Source organism: Dipteris shenzhenensis, chromosome 19 (assembly GCF_047967505.1).
Source record: "Dipteris shenzhenensis isolate YYH24624 ecotype China chromosome 19, Dip_SZ_1.0, whole genome shotgun sequence".
NCBI lineage: Eukaryota > Viridiplantae > Streptophyta > Polypodiopsida > Gleicheniales > Dipteridaceae > Dipteris > Dipteris shenzhenensis.
Window position 1 is genome coordinate 15,425,484 of NC_141614.1, and position 23,571 is coordinate 15,449,054.

Consider the following 23,571-nt stretch of genomic DNA (forward strand, 5'->3'; position numbering starts at 1 on the left):
TCTTTCTCCCCCTCTCTGCATGCGTGTGTGGGCATGTGCATGCCCGCGTGTGCGTGTGTGTGTTCCACGCACATGCACATAGGTGTGTGTGTGTGCTTGGGTGTGTATATATGTTTACATGTGTGCATCCATGCATGTTCGTGTCGATGGTGTGTGTGTGTATGTTTCCATTCTCTAAATTAACATAATTCGTAAAGAATTTATATGTAAGGTTTTCGTTCCCTATAATATCTTGCAGAATGGGATGGCATTGACCAAAAATAGATTTTTGGTTGGCACAATCAAATGCTGATACTCTCCATCTTCGTCTACTTTTTTAGTAGATAGGTTACATACAATTTATTAACACTTTCTTTTAACTAAGCATTCATTAAAGCCACAATTAATATTCTAATGCTCTTGAAAAGACTATAGTTCTTGTAAAGCCTATTACAAGAGGCTTCTAGAGCCTTGTGTGGTTCTTGTAAAGCCTATTACAAGAGGCTTCTAGAGCCTTGTGTGGTTTATTAAACGTGTTAAAATTTTTTTTAACGAAATGCAAAAGGTTAAACTAATGAAGGTAAAAAATTAAAAAACCCTAGTACCTTCATCTCGTTGCCCTAGGTTGATTGCCTCGCATGCTGTGCTGCTTTCGATCCCATCGTTATCTCATCTTGTACTTTCGCACCACTTTCCTCCCTTTGCTTTTTCGAGTTCCTAACTTTAGCTTGCCTTTTGCTGCTCGCCGCTCGACTCGCCCTCGCTTTTCGTTTCATCTACTCACAGCATGCCTTCGTTTCATCGACTGCTCGCCTCTAGCTTTACTTCATACTCTTATTGCTCATCTACTCAAACTCACTCTTTGCTCATCTACTCAAACTCTTATCGCTCATCACTCGCCGCCTATCGCTCATCTACTCAAACTCACTTTTTGCTTTTCCAAAGATTGAAGGAATTCGCTCTTGCTTCGTTCACGCCGCTCGCTTTAATTCATCCTGCCTATCGCTCATCTACTCAAGCTCGCCTCTCTACTCTTTGCTTTTCCAAAGATTGAAGGGATTCGCTCTTCCAACGAAGCATGAAGGATTCGCCGCTCGCTTTTATTCATTCTCTTTGCTTTTCGAAGGATTGAAGGGATTCGCACTTCCAAAAAGGCATGAAGGATTCGCTTTTCCAAAAGATGGAAGCATGAAGGATTCGCTTTTCCAAAGAATGAAGGGATTCGCACTTCCAAAGATCTGAACGTACGCTTTCAAAACTTTCAAAATTTTCGTAAGCTTTCAAAACTTAAGCTTTCTGAGATGATTAACGAAAGCTTTCAAAACTTTAACTTTTGTAAGCTTTCGTAATAGGAATTAACGTACGCTTTGCTCTTCTCAAGACTGCCATGTTCTCAAGGCTCTCACAAGAGTCTGTGCATAGACTCTAAGATAGGAGTGGCTACGGCAGGGAGTTGGCTATGGCGAATTTAACTATGGAAAGCTTAATAAAATATAGGAATTGGCTATGGCGAATCCAAGGGAGCGCTTCGTTCCTTAAACAATAGAAAATCAGCGTTTCAAAGCAAAAAACTGTGAATTAGAGAGGAAGCTACCGAACTGATTGAGCGTCAATTGTGTTGTTTGCTTCCAGCTCCATCAACTTCGCAGCTCCGGTGGAGTTCAGCCTTCTTGCCTCAAGAATCTCCATGCGAGCTGTGGTGAGTAAAACTCTCAGACTCAGAGACTCCTCTCCAATCCGCTTTGGAATGAATAGAAAGTGAATGAGGGAAAGGCATCAATTGAAATGAGAGAAAAGGTCTTGATTTGAAACTACTAAATAATTCAAATTTTGAAATATAGGTCTTCCCGCCATTGTGCCCTTTTGAATTTTGGATATATAGAGTGGCACTTATGCCATTCTCTCCAATATTAAATTTAAATTCAAATTCATATTGATAATTTTAATTTCAATTTGTATTTCAAATTGAAATTATTCTTTTGAAATTGTATTTCAAAACCTAAATTCTAGTTTTCAAATTTTGATTTCAAGTTAAACTTCAATCTCAATTTTGATTTTCATGATTGAATGGCAAATTTAGAGATGGAATTTCTAATTTTAAATAGAGAATGGCACCAGTGCCATTCTCCAAGACCTCATAAGAAGTCCGTGAGAGTGGCACCAGTGCTCTTCCCGCCATTGTTCCCTTTTGAATTTGGATATATAGAGTGGCACATATGCCATTCTCTCCAATATTAAATTTAAATTCAAATTCAAATTATTCTGTTTGAAATTGTATTTCAAAACCGAAATTTATATTAGGACATTGCAATGGGAGAATGGCACTGGAGAATAGGAAAATGGAGAATGGCACTAGTGCCATTCTCCCAATGGAATGTCCTAATTTTTTGGCTTTGTAATAGGAAAATGGAGAATGGCACTAGGAATAGGAAAATGGAGAATGGCACTAGTGCCATTCTCCCATTGGCAAATGGAGAATGGCACTAGTGCCATTCTCCCAATGGAATGTCCTAATTTTTTGGCTTTGTAATAGGAAAATGGAGACTGGCACTAGTGCCATTCTCCCATTGGAAAATGGAGAATGGCACTAGTGCCATTCTCCCAATGGAATGTCCTAATTCAAAATTTTGGCTTCACAAAGGTAGAAGGGCACCAATGCCATTCTCCCATTGGAATTAGTGGAGTGTCAATCTATAGGTTTAGTGTCATTCTCCATTGTAATAGGAAAATGGAGAATGGCACTAGTGCCATTCCCCCAATGGAATGTCCTAATTTTTTGGCTTTGTAATAGGAAAATGGAGACTGGCACTAGTGCCATTCTCCCATTGGAAAATGGATCCCAATGGAATGTCCTAATTCCAAATTTCGGATTCACAATGGAATGTCCTAATTCAAAATTTGTACAAGTGCCATTCTCCCATTGGAAAATGGCACTAGTGCCATTCTCCCAATGGAATGTCCTAATTCAAAATTTTGGATTCACAATGGAATGTCCTAATTCAAAATTGGTACTAGTGCCATTCTCCCATTGGAAAATGGAGAATGGCACTAGTGCCATTCTCCTAATGGAATGTCCTAATTCAAAATTTTGGATTCACAATGGAATACCCCTCCTAGAATAGTGGTGCCAATCTCTTATTAGGCCCTAAGAAATGTCATTGAGAAGCCTAAACTCACATGCACAAGGAATCCTAAACTCACATGTGCATTGGCACTACCACTAATGGAGAATGGCAGTGATGCCAATCTCATGCTGGCAACTACATAATGATAATGAGATCATCAAATTCACACTACAGCCAATAAATAATCCTACTAGAGCCAATAAATATAGTGGAATGTCAACCTACAGGTTTAGTTTGTCTAGATTACCACTAGTGGAGAATGGCAGTGATGCCAATCTCATGCTAGCAAATGCATAATGACACTGAGACCATCAAACTCACATGTGCAGAGATCATATGGAATTGTGCCAATCTCTGTGGAGAATGCCACCAGTGGAGAATGGTAGTGGTGCCAATCTCATACCATGACCTGAAAACATGCACAAGGAATCCTAAAGTCACATGTGCATTGGCACTTTTGCCATTATCCTATTGCCATTCTCCGCTAGTGGTAATGTGCATTCTTCTATGTAATGATCACTCTCTCCGCTGTGCAGAGATCATATGGAATTGTGCCAATCTCTGTGGAGAATGCCACCAGTGGAGAATGGCAGTGGTGCCAATCTCATACCATGACCTGAAAACATGCACAAGGAATCCTAAACTCACATGTGCATTGGCACTTTTGCCATTATCCTACTGCCATTCTCCGCTAGTGGTAATGTGCATTTTTCTATGTAGTGATCACTCTCTCCGCTGTGTAGAGATCATATGGATTTGTGCCAATCTCTGTGGAGAATGCCACCAGTGGAGAATGGCAGTGGTGCCAATCTCATACCATGACCTGAAAACATGCACAAGGAATCCTAAACTCACATGTGCATTGGCACTTTTGCCATTATCCTACTGCCATTCTCCGCTAGTGGTAATGTGCATCCTTCAATGTAGTGGAATGTCAATCTATAGGTTCAGTTTGTCTAGATTACCACTAGCGGAGAATGGCAGTGATGCCAATCTCATGCTTGCAACTACACTATGACACTGAGATCATCAAACTCACATGTGGAATGGAATAGGGCACCACTGTCCTATGATCACTAGAATACCCCTCCTAGAATAGTAGGGTAAACATTTGTACAAGTGGAGAATGGCAGTGGTGCCAGTCTCTTATTAGGCCCTAAGAAATGGCATTGAGAAGCCTAAATTCACATGTGCAGAGATCACATGGAATTGTGTCAATCTATGTGGAGAATGCCACCAGTGGAGAATGGGAGTGGTGCCAATCTCACATGTGCATTGGCACTTTTGCCATTATCCTATTGCCATTCTCTGCTAGTGGTAATGTGCATTCTTCTATGTAGTGGAATGTCAATCTATAGGTTTAGTTTGTCTAGACAGCCACTAGTGGAAAATGGCAGTGATGCCAAACTCATGGTGGCACCTACATAATGACACTGAGATCATCAGACTCACATGTGGGTTGGAATCGGACACCACTCTCCTATGATGATTGGAATACCCCTCCTAGAATAGTAGGGTAAATATTTGTGCAAGTGGAGAATGGCAGTGGTGCCAATCTCTTATTAGGGCCTAAGAAATGGCATTGAGAAGCCTAAAATCACATGTGCATCCTTCTATGTAGTCATCACTGTCTCCGTTGTGTAGAGATCATATGGAATTGTGTCAATCTCTTTGGAGAATGCCACCAGTTGAGAATGGCAGTGGTGCCAATCTCATACCATGACCTGAAAACATGCACAAGGAATCCTAAACTCACATGTGCATTGGCACTTTTGCCATTATCCTACTGCAGCCAATAAAATTAGTGGAATGTCAATCTATAGGTTCAGTCTGTCTAGACTACTACTAGCGGAGAATGGCAGTGGTGCCAATCTCATGCTTGCAACTACATGATGACACTGAGATCATCAAACTCACATGTGAATGGAATAGGACACCACTCTCCTATGATCACTGGAATACCCCTCCTAGAATAGTAGGCTAAACATTTGTACAAGTGGAGAATGGCAGTGGTGCCAATCTCTTATTAGACCCTAAGAAATGGCATTGAGAAGCCTAAACTCACATGTGCAGAGATCATATGGAATTGTGTCAATCTCTGTGGAGAATGCCACCAGTGGAGAATGGCAGTGGTGCCAATCTCATACCATGACCTGAAAACATGCACAAGGAATCCTAAACTCACATGTGCATTCTTCTATGGAGTGATGATTGTCTCCGCTATGTAGAGATCAAATGGAATTGTGTCAATCTCTAAGATCATCATCACTCACATGTGGAATGGAATAGGACACCACTCTCCTATGATCACTGGAATGCCCCTCCTAGAATAGTAGGGTAAACATTTGTACAAGTGGAGAATGGCAGTGGTGCCAATCTCTTGTTAGGCCCTAAGAAATGGCATTGAGAAGCCTAAACTCACATGTGCATTCTTCTATGTAGTGATCACTGTCTCCGCTGTACAGAGATCATATGGAATTGTGTCAATCTCTGTGGAGAATGCCACCAGTGGAGAATGGCAGTGGTGCCAATCTCATACCATGACCTGAAAACATGCACAAGGAATCCTAAACTCACATGTGCATTCTTCTATGTAGTGATCACTGTCTCTGCTATGTAGAGACCATATGGAATTGTGTCAATCTCTGAGATCATCAGACTCACATGTGGATTCTTCTACAAGTGGAGTCTGTCTAGACTACTACTACCGGAGAATGTCAGTGGTGCCAATCTCACATGTGCATTCTTCTATGTAGTGATCACTGTGTCTGCTGTGTAGAGTTCATATGGAATTGTGTCAATCTCTGAGATCATCAGACTCACATGTGCATTCTTCTACAAGTGGAGTCTGTCTAGACTACTACTAGCGGAGAATGGCAGTGGTGCCAATCTCATGCTTGCAACTACATGATGACACTGAGATCATCAAACTCACACTATAGCCAATAAATAATCCTACTACAGCCAATAAATATAGTGGAATGTCAACCTACAGGTTTAGTTTGTCTAGATTACCACTAGTGGAGAATGGCAGTGATGCCAATCTCATGCTGGCAAATACATAATGACACTGAGACCATCAAACTCACATGTGCATTCTTCTATGTAGTGATCACTGTCTTCGCTGTATAGATATCATATGGAATTGTGTCAATCTCTTTGGAGAATGCCACTAGTGGAGAATGGTAGCATACCAAGACCTTAAAAATGGCACAAGGAATCCTAAACTCACAACCAATAAAACTACTACAACCAATAAAATTTGTGGAATGTCAATATACAAGTTTAGTTTATCTAGACTGCCACCAGTGGAGAATGGAAGTGATGCCAATCTCATGCAGATAACTACCTAATGACACTGAGATCCTCAAACTCACATGTGGATTGGAATCGGGCACCATTATCCTATGATCCTTGGAATACCCCTCTCAGAATATTAGGGTAAACATTTGTACAAGCGGAGAATGGCAGTGGTGCCAATCTCTTATTGGGCCCTAGACAATGGCATTGTGAAGCCTAAACTTAGAATAGTAGGGTAAACATTTGTACAAGTGGAGAATGGCAGTGGTGCCAATCTCTTATTAGGCCCTAAGAAATGGCATTGGGAAGCCTAAACTCACATGTGCATTGGCACAAGGAATCCTAAACTCACATGTGCATTAGCACTTTTGCCATTATCCCACTGCCATTCTTCCCTAGTGGTAATGTGCATTCTTCTATGTAGTGATCACTGTCTCCGCTGTGTAGAGATCATATAGAATTGTGTCAATCTCTGTGGAGAATGCCACCAGTGGAGAATGGCAGCGGTGCCATACCATGACCTGAAAACATGCACAAGGAATCCTAAACTCACATGTGCATTGGCACTTTTGCCATTATCCTACTCCGGCCAATAAAATTAGTGGAATGTCAATCTATAGGTTTAGTTTGGCTAGATATTCACTAGCGGAGAATGGCAGTGATGCCAAACTCATGCTGGCCCTAAGAAATGGCATTGAGAAGCCTAAACTCACATGTGCATTCTTCTATGTAGTGATCACTGTCTCTGCTCACATGTGGATTGGAATCAGACACCACTCTCCTATGATCATTGGAATACCCCTCCTAGAATAGTAGGGTAAACATCTGTACAAGTGGAGAATGGCAGTGGTGCCAATCTCTTATTAGGCCTTAAGAAATGGCATTGAGAAGCCTGTGTCAATCTCTGTGGAGAATGCCACCAGTGGAGAATGGCAGTGGTGCCAATCTCATACCATGACCTGAAAACATGCACAAGGAATGCTAAACTCACATGTGCATTCTTCTATGTAGTGTTCACTGTCTCCGCTGTGTAGAGATCATATGGAATTGTGTCAATCTATGTGGAGATTGATATTGTGTATATTTGCTTGCTGTGTTGGTGTAGTTTTTCATAATGCATATATAAGTTGCTTCGCCTTGGTTATTTTGTTAATAGAAGTTGCATTGTGGTTGTAATATTTCCTACTACAGTTATGATTTTCTATTATACATTTCATTGTGTCCTTGGTTCTTTTGTTAAAAGAACATTGCAAGAATGGCTAGCAAGGGAAAGAGAAAGGTTCGAGAGGTGTCAGTTTATGATGGAGTTAGTTCTGGAAGAGGATGGTTTTTGGATATATACAATAACGAACTCCAAAAACTTCATAAAGTGCATTGTTTTGTGAACATCCAAAGAAAAACTTTTGAAGATGTTGGACAAGTTCAAGAGATGGAGGATACCGAGAAAGACAACATTCCTTGTCTCGAAATTCATACATTGGGAGGCAATGTGTATCAATTGGATCCTGCTTGTTTTGATCATGCGAGGATGAATGCTACTGGGGAGGACACGATGATATCTAGGGGTTGGATTAATGAGCCAGAAAATTATACCAACCAACAGATATTAGAAAGCTTTGATTTGGTAACAAAAGGGATAAAGCAAGATATAAAAAAGAGTATAAAAGTTTCGAAAAGAACCAAGAAAAGTGATGTTGTTGGATCAAGCTCTCAAGTGTCTCAGAACACATTGAAAGAGAAGGCTAGAGAGACCGGTGAGGAGGAAACAACAGGTGAGAAGGAAATAAGGTCAGATGGAAAAACAAGCATTGGGGATAAACTGGATGCTAAAGACAAAGAGACAACTTTAGGAGGAAAACAGGGAGGTACGGGAATAGTCACTGATAGAACTGGAAGTGGAGGTGATGCAACGGGGAGTGGTGAGACACATATAATAGGACATGGTGAGAAATCATCTGAAGCAACTATCATCCTGTATAAGAAAATCCAGCCAGATGTTGACTTTAAGGCACTACAAAAGAAATTGGAAAGGAAGGACACAAGTATGACAGGCTTGATGGAGTACGTAGAGTACTTCCCATTTGGTTTGGAGTTTGAGGTGTTGATCCCAGTGATGAATTGCTTTAGAGCACTAAGCCAATATGTGTACAGGACGTTGACCCTCAGCTATGTCAGTGACTTAGTCAAGAGTTTTGCAATGAATGCACGACCTCCTGCAACATGTGCATATCTTATGCCTTACCACATAGGCACAAATACTCTGATGTGCAAGGAAGAGATAAAGGTGGAAAAGTTAAAGGAGTATAGTTATTGGATTCTCGCAAGGCAGCATTCAATTTATGCTGCAAGGATATTTATAACTAAAGCACATGGAGAAGCCTTCAATCAACGAAAAGGTTTCTATACACAGAAGAAGGCGAGAATTGTTGTCAATGCACCAGTTGAAGCAAGTTGTAAGATATCATCAATGGCCAACATGGAGGCACAGACCGTTTTGAAAAATCAACCATATATCGATATCTTACAACACCTAAGGGCACAGTGGATTGCATTCGGACGACCAAAGAAACCAGCCCAAGGCCTTGTCAAAGGGCATAAAGATCGACAAAGTTGGGATGTAAGTAATAAACTTTGTTTTGTATGCATTTTTTATTTCAAGAATGTCCATGGCTTTGTAAAAGAAATGATAGTAGTGTCAATTCCCTGATGTGAGAATGGCACTAGTGCCATTCTTCTAGTTACCAAGTCATGCTTTTGACATGGTAATGGGAGAATCGCACTAGTGTCATTATTATCTCTATTACATGATTTGGATTAGAAGAATGTCTAAGATGATTTTGATTTTTTTATATAGAAATTTGTAGGAGTTGCAAGCGTATCGATGGGCACAAACTTTGCTACCAAGGACACACACATGGTCACATACGATGATGACATCTACGAACAATGGATTAGGATTTTGACATTGGTGAAGCAGGGTGATCTTGAGGGTCGAAATCCCACAATAACATATATGAGGTGTCTGCTAGGATTGGAAGACGAAGATGTACGTGCACTTCAAGCAGAGATTGAGTCTAAAGAAATAGTCTTAGTCAAGTCAAGCAAAGACAAGGACTCCATTGAAATGTCTCAACGGGAAATGGAGATTAAGCATGATAGAGACATGAAAGAAGCGCTCATCAAGGAGTTCAACTCACGTCACCCTTCGCCCCAACATCAAACATGGGATGCCCTTGCAACTTACTTCAAAATTGATTCAATTGTTTATCAGAGCTTCAAGGGTTCATGTGAGTCATGGGTCAAAGAGAAGCTGCAAGTTGGCAAGTCCACACCTGATTTCCTAAAAGCCGCGTCAATCTATGTTGATTGGGTGATTAGTTCAATAGAGGGTAACAAGTCTACATCGCAGTCTTGTTTTCCTTGGACAATTATTCAAGTGAACATGGAGATGAAGGGGGAGATCTTTCTAACACGTCACTCCAAGGGACAACTTCCAATCAGCTTGTGTGTGCTTGACACCTCAGAGGGATCTGCCAAAGGCATGTGTTGGGATAAGGCTGCCTTCAAGAAGTTGCTCTGTGGCTTGATGGAGACCGTTACCACTCCGTCACAGTATGTATTGCTATCATTTATGACAATGACAGAGATGGTAAATCTCAAGGAAGCAATGATAGAGGCTCGATTTTGGCATAGAAGGTTTGTGGGTGTTATCCATGAATCGGATAGTGCACAAAAGGGTTTGTCTGAGACCTTCTGTTTTTTGTCATTTGTCAGCTCACATGATGGGTTTGATGGATTTGAGCACATGTTAGAAATCACAAGGCCATACACAATAATTGAGGACAATATTCTTTATTCTGATGAGGGCGATGAGTATGGAAAAGAGGCGGTTGTGAAGCATGGCATCATTAAGGAGTGCATCAGGTGCTATTGTAGTAGGGAACATGAAGTTGTTGTTGACGTCTTTACTAATGGATGTGTGGCATTACAAGCATTGTCAAGCAAAAGAAAAGTGATCTCGCTGGTGAAGACATCCCAACAGGCGACAAAGGTCGAGGCTATGTGTGTGGCACATGCATCACATAATCCCCATATTAAGATTTGGTCTAGCATTGAGAGGCCTCTTGAGACACATAGAGCTGATTCACCTATCGATGAAGGAATTAAAGAGGGTGAGCATCACATTGAAGACTTGCGACCTTTAACTGAAGCAGATCTTGAAGCTATCCCAAAGATTACATTGGAAGATTTGGAGCAAGGTCTTTAGCTACTCATTTATGCCTTGTGTATTCAGTTTCAAAATAATATGACTTTTATGGATTTTCTCGATTGCACATACTCTCATCATATTTAAGATATTAAACATTAGGTATGATAAAATTGTGTGACATAATGACATGGGGAATGGTACTAGTGTCATTCTCCCTATGTCGGGTTATATGTAAGAGGTACTATTAACATTCTATGCGACCTCATATGGAGAATGGCACTAGTGCCATTCTCTCTTTGTGGTTATGTAGAAATGGTAATACTGTTATGTTCCTTTCTTGAATCTATGTTAGTTGAAAGCATTACAGAGATTAAAAATTGTATAATATTAACTATGCTACCAAAGTTTTGATTTGGGTGCTTTCTACAAATCTAATGGACCAAAGTAATACAGTATCTATGCTTTCAGATCATGCATTGTACATTTCTTTTGGGACATGGGGGAGGCACTAGTAGTATTCTCTCCTCCCAATGAGGCTATAGAGAAAGGCACTAGTGGCATTCTCCATAACCTTATATGTAAAATGGCACTAGCACCACCCCAAGAGAAGAATGGCACTATTGCCATTGTCTTTATGAGTGCAGAGAGAAAGGTTGCACTATTTGCATTCTCAATTGACCTTTAGAGAGATTGGCACTTTTGCCATTCCCCAAAAATACAATGGAATCAGTGAACGACGATGGATAATGTTCATACTTTATTGTTATTTATTAGTTTCATATGCTTTTGTGCTTCGACATTGTTGAATACACTCTAAAGAATCAAAATATTTCTATATTCCTCAACTTCCACAGGGACCAATGATGCATGGAAGGATGTGGAGACATCAAATGTAGAGGACAACATACCACCAGTTATGGGGACTATCAATTATGCGATGGATGCAGGAGGTATAGAAGAAAACATAACCCCAAAAATGGAGAAAATTGCAAGGAATATCACGAATCCTATACTCTTAGAAGAGAACATGGATGAACGTACTGTCTCAACATTGGGGACAAAACTAGATAATCTTATTGTTGTTGCAAACATGCATGAAATCATAGCACCTGACAATTTGGATGAGTCAGAAGCCAGCAACTTCAAGGAGAATTTGGATCTATATCCACATACAATTTCTTTGGATATGCCACGATTAACAATCATATTAGACTTGAATGGCCTGTTATTAAGTCGTTGCCTATTCAAGTCTCCAATACATCTGTCTATTATGCATGGCAAAAATAGTTATATGGTTGTTCGTCCTGGGTGCATAGAATTTCTTAAAATCTTGCTACAAAGATTTAATGTAGGTATCTGGTCAACTGCGATGGAGCATAACGTACTTGATATGGTAGGAAAGCTGCAAAATTATGCAAATGAGAGCCTCCCTTTCTTTGTTATATGGTCTCAGCAAGGATGCTACACATGCTCATTCTTCTATGTAGTGATCACTGTCTCCGCTGTGTAGAGATCATATGGAATTGTGTCAATCTCTTATTAGGCCTTGGAATGTCAATCTATAGGTTTAGTTTGTCTAGACAACCACTAGTGGAGAATGGCAGTGATGCCAAACTCATGGTGGCACCTACATGATGATACTGAGATCATCAGACTCACATGTGGATTGGAATCGGACACCACTCGCCTATGATCATTGGAATACCCCTCCTAGAATAGTAGGGTAAACATTTGTACAAGAGAATGGTAGTGGTGCCAATCTCTTATTAGGCCCTAAGAAATGGCATTGAGAAGCCTAAACTCAGATGTGCATTCTTCTATGTAGTGGTCACTGTCTCCGCTGTGTAGAGATCATATGGAATTGTGTTAATCTCTGTGGAGAATGCCAACAGTGGAGAATGGTAGTGGTGCCAATCTCATACCATGACCTGAAAACAAGCACAAGGAATCATAAACTCATGTGGATTGGCAGTTTTGCCATTATAGAATGCCACCAGTGGAGAATGGTAGTGGTGCACAAGGAATCCTAAACTCACATGTGCATTCTTTTATGTAGTGATCACTGTCTCTGTTGTGTAGAGATCATATGGAATTGTGTCAATCTCTGAGATCGTCAAACTCACATGTGGATTGGAATCGGACACCACTCTCCTATGATCACTGGAATACCCCTCCTAGAATAGTAGGGTAGACATTTGTACAAGTGAAGAATGGCAGTGGTGCCAATCTCTTATTAGGCCCTAAGAAATGTCATTGAGAAGCCTAAACTCCCATGTGCAGAGATCATATGGAATTGTGCCAATCTCTGTGGAGAATGCCACCAGTGGAGAATGGTAGTGGTGCCAATCTCATATCATGACCTGAAAACATGCACAAGGAATCCTAAACTCACATGTGCATTGGGACTTTTGCCATTATCCTACTGCCATTCTCTGCTAGTGGTTGAGAGTTTCTTTGGAATCATGATTTATTTCAGGGATTTCAATGGTGTATCAACAAGTTGTTATGTTTCCATCCTAAAGTGTACTTTTTTACTTTGTAATGAGTAATCAACATGACATGTAAAGTTATCATTTTACAATAATGATAGTCAGTCCAAAAATTGAAAGTGCACAATAAATGATTGTCATTGCCACCTAAATTACACAAATGCTTGTCATTGCCCATTGATTTTCCATCAACTACATATCTTGCATTCATTCTCCTCAACTAGATATCTTGATTTTCCATCAACTACATATCTTACTAAGTTAAAGAGCCTGTGCATTTTCATTGCAATACTCATGGTTATTAATTACACTCTACATTTTTTAAACGGTGTTTTGGAGATTTTCAAATGAGAATGTTCACAACAAAAGCGAGTCTCAATATCAATGGAAATTCCATAATTATGAAGGTGTTTTTGAACATCACTATGGCTCACGAGATGAATCTAACTCAAATGGGTTTCAAAGTTTATTATTTTTTTGATGATAACGTAGTTTAGACACTGATATTCTATTTATTATTTGAGAATGTAGTTGATATTTCACACTTCATGAATGGCTATCTAGTCTATTTTCACATATTTCTCCTGTTTTTTCATTGAGGGGAGCTACAATTTCTTCCAAAACTGCCATTCTGGGAATTGGGTTTTCCCGAATTATCTAATACGGTCTTTTTGGAGCATGTCCAAATTCTTCTTGGATTGTGAGTTATGGCTTGTCGAAGTTTTGATCAAGAAGAGGGGCAATCGATGATGTGGCACAGGCTGTTCACATGCAGCTTGCAGGACTATGCTTGGGTGGCACTATGTGCTAGCTTGCCATGTGTCACTTTGTAGACTAACCCGAGTGTAGTTGACTAATCCAACCTTATATGAGTTAACCTCCTATCTGCCATGTGTTAATTGTAGGAAACCTTACAGTTTGGATTTCTGAGGTAAGGTATGGTGACGTCTCTTCTCGGTTGAGGCACGTAAGGTCTAAGGCTGAACTGCACATGAAGTCGGCTTCTATGTGATGGGTTGCGGGTGGAGAGCAACCGCTTGCTGCTATTGGTGACCGTGAGGCTAGGTTGAGCGGGTTGTTGAAGGAGCCGGTGCCCGTGAGTACGTGGTGGTCGTCTTGCACTGTCATAGGAGCTATCATTGCTGAGCGTCACTGAGAGCTACACATGGAGTTTGTTGTAGCTGTGGGTCATTGTAGGTCGATGGAAAGGCTGGAGAAGCTTGAGCGTTGGGAGCTGTAGAGTCGGCTGAGATGGCGTTGGAGCAGTCGATGATGGAAGCTCGTATGGCTGGGAAGAGTTGCCGGTTTGCTCATAGATGGCGTACTGGGCATTTGGAGAGCTGGGAACTCGTTGCCTTGCTTGCGAGGTAGGTGGTGTTGCCTAGCTATAGGAAGCTTTGGTTGGCCGTTTGGAGGCGTTGATGAAGCATGGACGAGGCTCATTTTTTAAGGCCCTTGTTGGAGATGGCGAGGCAACAAAAGTCGATGCAGGAACTGTCAGCCTATAGGATCATAGAGTTGCCTCGTTGCTATAGCTCAGGAGTTGCTTGAGGCTTGGAGGTTGAGTGGGCTTTTGATGCTTAGGTAGTTGGATACCAGGAGCCGGTTGTACCACTAAAACTCTGCCTATGTATGTGTAGGAGAGCCGCCTTAGTAGTCGAGGTAGAAGCTAAAGTGTTGCCTCGGCTGGCTGTAGATAGAGTAGGCTGTAGATAGATTTGTAGAAACTCTTTCTGTCTCACACACAAGAAGACTCATAGTAGGGATTCGTTGTGAATCAGACTCTCACCAAATCTCTAAGGCATGAATGAAAATATCTTCTTCCTCTCAGCAAAAAACTCTCAAAGAATGCTCTCAAATCTAAATGAACACTCAACTCATGAATCTCTCATGAAATGGATGGATGGCAAATTTCTCTCTCAAGTGACGAAAATTTTCTCTCACAATAAAGCGGAAGTTCTCTCAACGGAAGAGGACACTCAATCTCTCGATCTCTCAATCACTCTATCTCACTCTCTCATACGGATCGCAATGCCTCAACGGAAGGCAAGGGAGCTCTGATCCCATGACAAAACGTGCCACTCTATCTCACTCTCTCATACATATGTCAATGCTCATGCATGATGCATCGTGAAAAACTATGAAAAATCCATTCCAAGCCATTGAAATGATATCCAATGGTCATGAAACTTGCATAGGCCTTAAAATTCCCTACTTTAAGTCTTGTGAAAAGTATCATGCCCATAAAATACCATTTTCATGGCTAGAAGCATACCGATGCATGTTTTTCAACACTCATTCATGATCCATGGTGAAAAACTAGGAACTATCCATTCCAAGCAATGCAAATGACATCAAATGGCCATGATACTTTGTACAGGACTTCAAATCTCCTATTTTAAGACTTCTAAAAAGTATCATCCCCATATAATACCATTTGCATGGCTAGATACACACTAATATAATACACACCAATGCATGTTTCTCAACGCTCATGCATGAGAAATATCCATGCTAAGACAAGCAAATAACATCCAATGGGCATGATACTTTGCAAAGGCTTGAACTTGCTAGTTTAAGGCTTGTGCAAAGTGTCATGACCTTTGGATGTCATTTTCATGGCTAGAAGCTAACAAATGCATATTTTTGAATGGGCATGCATAATGCATGGTGGAAAACTCGGAAATGTATGATCCAAGCCATGCAAACCACCTCAGATAGCCATGATACTTTGAATAGGACTTAAAATACCCCATTTTAAGCTAGTAGAAAGTATCATGTCTTTTGAATACCATTTTCATGGCTAGAAGCACACCGATGCATGCATTTCAATGCTCATGCATGATGCATGGTGAACAACTAGGAAATATCGATTCCCAGCCATGCAATTAACATTAGATGGGCATGATACTTTGCATAGGCATTGAAATTATCTTGTTTAAGGCTTGTGCAAAGTATCATTCCCAAAAAATACCGTTTTTATGGTTAAAAGCACACCGATGCATGTTTTTCAATGCTCATGCATGATGCATGGTGAAAAACTAGGAAATATTCATTCCAAGCCATGAAAATAACATGAGATGGTCATGATACTTTGCACAGGCCATCAAATCACCTATTTTAAGGCTTTTACAAAGTTTCATGTCCATAAAATACCATTTTCATGGCTAGAAGCACATCAATGCATGTTTTTCAACACTCATGCATGATGCATGGTGAAAAACTAGGAAATATCCATTCCAAGCCATGCAAATGACATCAGATGGCTATGATACTTTGCGCAGGAATTAAAATTATTGAGTTTAAGGCTTGATCAAAGTATTTTGTCCATAAAATACCATTTTCAAGGCTAAAAGCACACCGATGCATGTTTTTGAATACTGATGCATGATGCATGGTGAAAAACTAGGAAATATCCATTCCATTCCATGAAAATGACACCAAATGGCCATAATACTTTGCACAAGCCTTGAACTCACCTATTTTACTACTTGCACAAAGTATGATGCTTATCAAATGTCATTTGCATGGCTAGAAGTTGACAGATGCATGTTTTTCAATGACCATGCATGATGCATGGTGCGAAACTAGAAAATATTCAATCCAATCCATGAAAATGCCATTGAATGGCCATGATTCTTTGCATAGGACTTGAAATCACCTGGTTTGAGGATTTTCAAAAATATCATGTACATCTAATACCATATGCATGGCTAGAAGTACAACGATGTATGTTTTAAAAGGTGCAAGTGTGGTAAAAAAGGAGATATGACAAAAAAAGTCAACACGCACCCTAAAACAGGGCCTCCTAGGCTACAAGATTTTGTAATCCAAACCCGTCATCATTTATTAAACCTTAGTAAGAAACTAGAAGTGAGAAAAGTACTAAAAGTTTTAGGAATTGCAAAAACAAAGGAAAACTATGTTTTCGTCGGTATAGGTGCCGGTATATACCGATGCCCATACCGACTCACATAAACTTTCAAAAAGCAAACCCAAATGCCTCTTTTTTTGCCACGCCTCTCTTGTTTGAGATCTTGCCAACTTTTTGCCTCTTCCTCATGACCTTTCCACCATACCCTCCCCTGCCATCCCCACACCACCCACACCACTGTTGGCCCACTCCCCTCCACTCCAAGCTTGAAGAAGAAGATTTCTATTTTGGGAAGAAGTGGATGATATTTTGAGTGGTTTGTCTTCAAACTTCTTCTAGGTAAGCTTCCCAAACCCTTTCATCTGCATTAGAATAATCTTTGCAATCTGCATTGTGTGTTTACACGTTTCTTATGTCTTTGTGGTTGCACAAAAGAAAAAAATGAGATTTTTCTACGGCCCAAGAGAGATGCTGCAAAAATTTTCCAATTACTTGCTTGCTTGATATGATTGCATCTTGTTGCTTGCTTGCTTGCTTGAGTTCGTTGCTTTCTTGGTATCTTGCTGTCTTTTTGTGTTCTTTCATTTCTCTTGTTTGTTTTGATTACTTTGTTGCTTGAAATTGTTTCTTTTTACTCATTGCTTGATTTGTAGCATAATTTTTAGCACTCATGCACAATGCATGGTAAGAAATTTGAAAATACACATGCCCAGCCATGAAATTGATGCCTGATCCCCATCAAACTCTGAAAGCACAAGGTTTTTTATTTCATTGAAGCTATGTAAAGTATCATTCCTATTAGACACACATAGATATGCTAGAAGCACTCATGCATGATGCATGTTTAAGAATTGTGAAAATATGCTTGCCCAACCATGCAAATGATATCCTATCAACTAAAAAATTTGCAAGGATAAGGGTATTATTGGTATTAAGACTTGTATAAAGTATCATATCCATCAAACTCACACACCTATGCTAGAAGCACACCGATGCATATTTTTAACACTCATCCACGTTGCATGGTAAGAATTGTGGAAATACACATTCCCAGCCATGAAAGACATACTTGATCCACATAAAACTTTTGCAAGAACAATTCTATTACTTTCATTAAGGCCTATACAAAGTATCATACCCATCGGGAGTGTTGATGATGCAATCATTAAGGATGCTTGTATATTTAAAGAAAATTATGAGATTCAGACATTGGGTCAAACCATAGGCTTGAATGTTTCTTGGAAAACTCTTCATGTAATGTCTTTATAATTTTATATTTTATTTTGCTATGTAAAAATTGTATTATTTATTTCTCAACCAAGTATTGAATAATATTTGTTATCAAGTAAAATCTGTGTGTTATGAAAGGTAAAAGTTATTCCTTAGAATGTTAGATGACTTCTTCACATTGTGTACTATGAGTACTGATGCACTTAAGACTTTTGATTAATCTTTCACACTTAGACAATACAGATATAGTCACAGTAATATCAATGTTGTGAATGGTTGTACTGAATCTTTGGCAACAATAAGATACTTTGCGGCAACTGAATGGTCAACCATTGTGTAATTTTACTCCACATATGCATTTTGTGCTGCCATTTCTTGGTAAAAATGGCAGTTAAAAAATGGTTGCCATTTCTTCGTAAGAAATGGCAGTCAAGAGATAGTTGCCATTTTGTGCTGCCATTTCTTCTTAGAAAATGGCAGTCAAGAAGTTCTTTCCATTTCTTTGAACAAAGTGGCAGTCAAGAAATGACTACCATTTCTTACCAAGAAATGGCTATCAAGAATTTGCTGCCATTTCTTCATAAGAAATGGCAATAAAGAATTTGTTGCCATTTCCTCATAAGAAATGGCAATCAAGAATTGGCTGCCATTTCTTCGTAAGAAAGGGCAGTCAAGAATTGGCAGCCATTTGGTGCCGCCAATTATTGCTAAGAAATGGCAGACAATAAAAGGTTGCCATTTTTCGTTGCCATTTCTTCCAAAGAAATGGCAATTCAAGAACTAGCTGCCCTTTCTAACTGTCATTTTTGCAAAAAATATGGCAATTTGAGAAGTTGTTGCCATTTCATATATAAGAAATGGGACTAGCGTCAAAAACCCCGACAAACCTGTAGAAAGTTGTGCTTATAGTCGGGCCTAAAAATGCACCTATAAACGTGTTTTGACAAAAAGTTAAAAAAAAAGCACAGCACACTATTTGGTGACATCATTCCATTTCTGGAGTATGAAATGGACCTCTGCAACCACATAGCATGCTGTGCTTTTTTATTTCCTGAATTGAAACATTGCAATTTGATGATTGGAACTTATCCAAATTTTAAAACATTAGAAGTTTGAAACATTATATACATGTCAAAGCTATCTTGGATAAAACATTGGACGAGAAGTTGATTACCAAAAGGAAAAAGAGAAGTGTATATTACATGTAATATGGTCCAAAAGGCTATGCATAGACAAATATTCGTGTGTACCAGATGTGGCTTTAGAGTACATAAAAGTGCCAAAAAAATACATCTATCATGTAGCCTGATGTGGCTTTAAAGTACAAAAAAGTGGGCCACATCCATATGATGGATGTGGCTCCTAGCATCCTACTCATCGGATTCTAATTCTGATTCTTCTTCCTCCTCCTCATCACCTTGTCTGCGCCGCCGCCTTGTGCCTGTACACAGTGGACACCATGCTTCATCAATGTATGTACTAGAATGAATGCAAATATACAATATTGAATTTTCTGAAGTGCTTTCACATAGCTGCTCCATGGGAGCCCTAGTAGCCCGATTATACTACTCATCAATAATTTTCCCGGTATCATATAAGTGTTGCCAAGTATCTCGCCGATTATGGAGATGATGATACTGAGTCTCGGCTAGGGTACCTATTCATGATCTCATGCTGCAAGACAACACAATTTGCATAGGGTTAGAACAAAAGAACAACTTCCTATTAAAACACATGAACACTTCATACTTTGAGATCGATACTTACAAAATCGGCCTTCCATGATGGAAGACCTCTTGATCCGAAATGCAAGGATCCATCTTGCTGCATCTGGATCCGCTATGCCTCTATGTGCTGCTTGCTTTTCTCTTCTTTTGCATCCTTCATAGCCTTCCTTTTATGAGCGGGACGTGGCGATACCTTCTCACTTTCTCCTCGCTCTTTCCATGCCAGCGCATTCCTTGCATGTCTCCTTAGCGAGGACCTCTTGTTAGAGAGGATGTTTACGATCTTTTCCTTAGCCCATTTGTCAGTGAATTAGATGTGTGGAGGATTGGGATACCTCTCATGCAACTAACTAATGGTTTGCTCAGCTAGGGTAGGTCTTTGATCTTTCCATTTTAAAAAGAAATCTCTATAGTTTGTTGTAACTATAGAGCAAAAGTAAGCTACAAACTCTCTCCCCTGAGCATCCTCCAAGACGGCCCCCTCGTCAGTGATAGAGTACATTATACTCCCATCCCCACCTCCTCCCTCAGCCCCACTCCCTAGTGGTGCAGCCTCAGCCTCATCCTCATCAGATCCACCACGTGGACCCCCCCCCAACCAAAGCACTGTGAGACACAGTCCTTACCTCTCCCACTCTCCCTACTATGATGTGTATTACCCCTACTACTACGCCTGGATATGCTACGAGTGGCACTCATAGTATGACCGGGAGTACCACTATGTTGATTGTCCTCATGATAGTCACTATCCCTGGCAGGGGGAGTAGGGGGAGCAGGGAGAGGGCTGTGATCTTAGGGGTGGGAAAGGTACCAGTCTGTACTCTCGATTTTGGTGGGGTGGGTCGTCCGGCGGTAGTGGGATTGACATCATGGTAAAAATTATACAACTCCAACTCATCAGGAGTGGGATCGTGTCCTAAAAGCTCTCTCAAATGATGAAGACAGTGCAGATAGCACTAGAGTCCTGAGGATCAGGGTTACGTGAGGAATTGCCTGCCCCAGGCATGATGAACTGCAACAATAAAAAGAAATCTACATTTACATTTTAAATTGAAAGCAACAATAAAAAGAAATATACATTTACATTAATTTAAATTGCAATGGGAGGGGGAAAAAGTGAAATAGGAAATAGAGATAGAGGGAAAGAGAGGAATAGAGATAGAGGGAAAGAGGAAATAGAGATAAAGGGAAAGAGAGAAAGAGAAACAGAGATAGAGGGAACGAAGGAATGAGAGAAAGAGAGAAATAGAGAGTCCATGGAAAAAGGGAAAGAGGGGAAAGAGGGAAGCATGTTGCCCTTGCCCCTAAAGGGAGGTATCCCAGACACCGAGCAACGGGGAACGAGCCACACAAGAATGAGCAAGCGGGAAAAGAATTTGTGTCACACATTCTAACCTCAAATGGAGAATAAGACCAACATATCATGCATTCTAACCTTAGCATGTATGCATCGCAATGGACATAAAATGCATGCATAGAAAATAGAGTTTATAGTCTAGAATAGCAACATTCGGAGGAGACAGGGTTGAGCTTTGATTGGCACACTTCGTTTAAACTTCAACCAAGTCACACAACAATAAATAGTCATCATCATAATAGGCAAATCCTCAAAGAATGGCAAAACTTACCACAAAGATCCAGATCTGAAATCCTATCTCGATTACACGGATCTATTCGACAAAACCTTCTCAAGTTACTAAGCGCCACATTTTTCTCCCTTGTCTCTAGTCGCACAATGGTTGGAAAAATAGATTTCCTCTTCTCCATTCGGATCTCTTCATAGTACAAGCGGAGAGAAGCCCCCTCATGAAACCAAGACCACCATGTTATCCATCAAATTATTTGAGCACCCTCTGCTTTTACGAGTATCCTTTCAAGTAGACACTCTCTTTGCAACCAACTACAAAGATCAAAAGAATCATCAGTTAAATCATAGCCATAATGTTGTTGTTGTTGAGGTGCCACCTTGCCAGAAAATTCAATCAAATAGGGATGAGCTGAAGCAAACATTCCCCATGCTTTTGAAATTTTGATGCTTGGATATTGAGCTCATCTCGAACATGATACACAATTTTCTCTCGAAACCATTTGTGTATTGGTCAAGATGGGTTGTATGGATATAACAAGGACAAAATAAATATTTATGTACTGGTCAAGAATGACATGCGATAGATTGTTGGAGCACGAAACAAAACAAGAGCAAATATGTCAATAACAAATATATATTTGCCAATGATCAACACATGTGCACCTTATGCCTCAGAATTGGAAACATGATATAGAATCATAGTCAATGATCATGAGATCAATACGAACAAGGGGCACTAGGGAAACTAGGGCATTGCCTGTTGATGTCCACTGACCAAATAGAGGGAGAAAGCACATAGTGGGTATGCATGTGCACACATATGTTATTTAGAGTTCTTCCTATCGCTTGCAACAACAAAAATATCAAAACTCTAAAGATGCGTTTCTCATTTTCCATTAAGATCAAGTACAAGTCATAGCTAAAAGCAAGTCATAGAGCTCGTGAGTGGGAGTGTCATTGTCTCAATAACAAGCCATCCAATCTGTCATCTCGTTAACTTGGAAAATCATATGTGATGAGCGAAGAGCAGGCATCCATGGTCAAGAATTAATTCTCTAGAAAAATACGACAACAAAAGGGCAAAAGTTACATTTTTCATTGAGTCCTCGGTGTCCAAACTCTTTCTACGTGCAGAAAGCTGATACATAAATATCACACACGTTTAAAAAGGTGGCAGAAATCACACTAAATTAGTGTTGTGAATGGGAATGTAGCAATATTTGCAACGTTTGTACTTAGTGGCATAAATCGCGTAGAATTAGTGAATGGAAATGTACCAATTAGTGGCAGAAATCGCGCAAAATTAGCTACCAGAATTGTTTGGAAGATGCACAAACGTTTGCAATTTAATGGCAGAAATCGTGCTCCAAATTGTGGCATAAATCGCATGTCGGGATCGTTTGCAGATCGAGAAATGCATCAACGTTGCAATTAGTGACAAGATCACGCAGAATTAGCGACCGGAATCGTCTGCATATCCTAATAGGTGACTAGAAATGCACCAACTTTTACAATTAGTGAAAGCCTCTCTCTGAGCTTCAACTGAACACCACCACCCTTGCGAAGGCTTGCTGGTCTCCCTCTCGTCGGCATATTTGTCAGCTCGACCCTCTTGTTGTGACATCAGATCTTCCATACCGTGGGACATCATGCCCAACATTGAGGGTTGTCTCTTCAATAGAATGTTGCAATAGCAAAACATTGCAGATTTGGAATACAACTTGGCAGATTATGCGACCCAAAGTAAGAACCAACTTATTCAAGACACAACCTTTGTCAAATTTGAAGAGTGAAAAAGTTTCGCATATTGTTGAATAAATCGCAACAAGTGAAGGTTTGCAAAGAGGTTTTTGTAGCAAGTCGTAGAGTACGATGAGATCCACAGGTAAGGAGGTCAGCATCAAAAGAAAATGACAAGGCTTGATTGATCCAACAAGTCTAAAGCTCATCAAAGCTCTAGGAATCGATTTTCCTTCAAAGCCCATAGTGTGCAAATAATTTTTGATGAACAGAGTAAGCAACATGCAAGCATCGTGTATGGATCTTCTC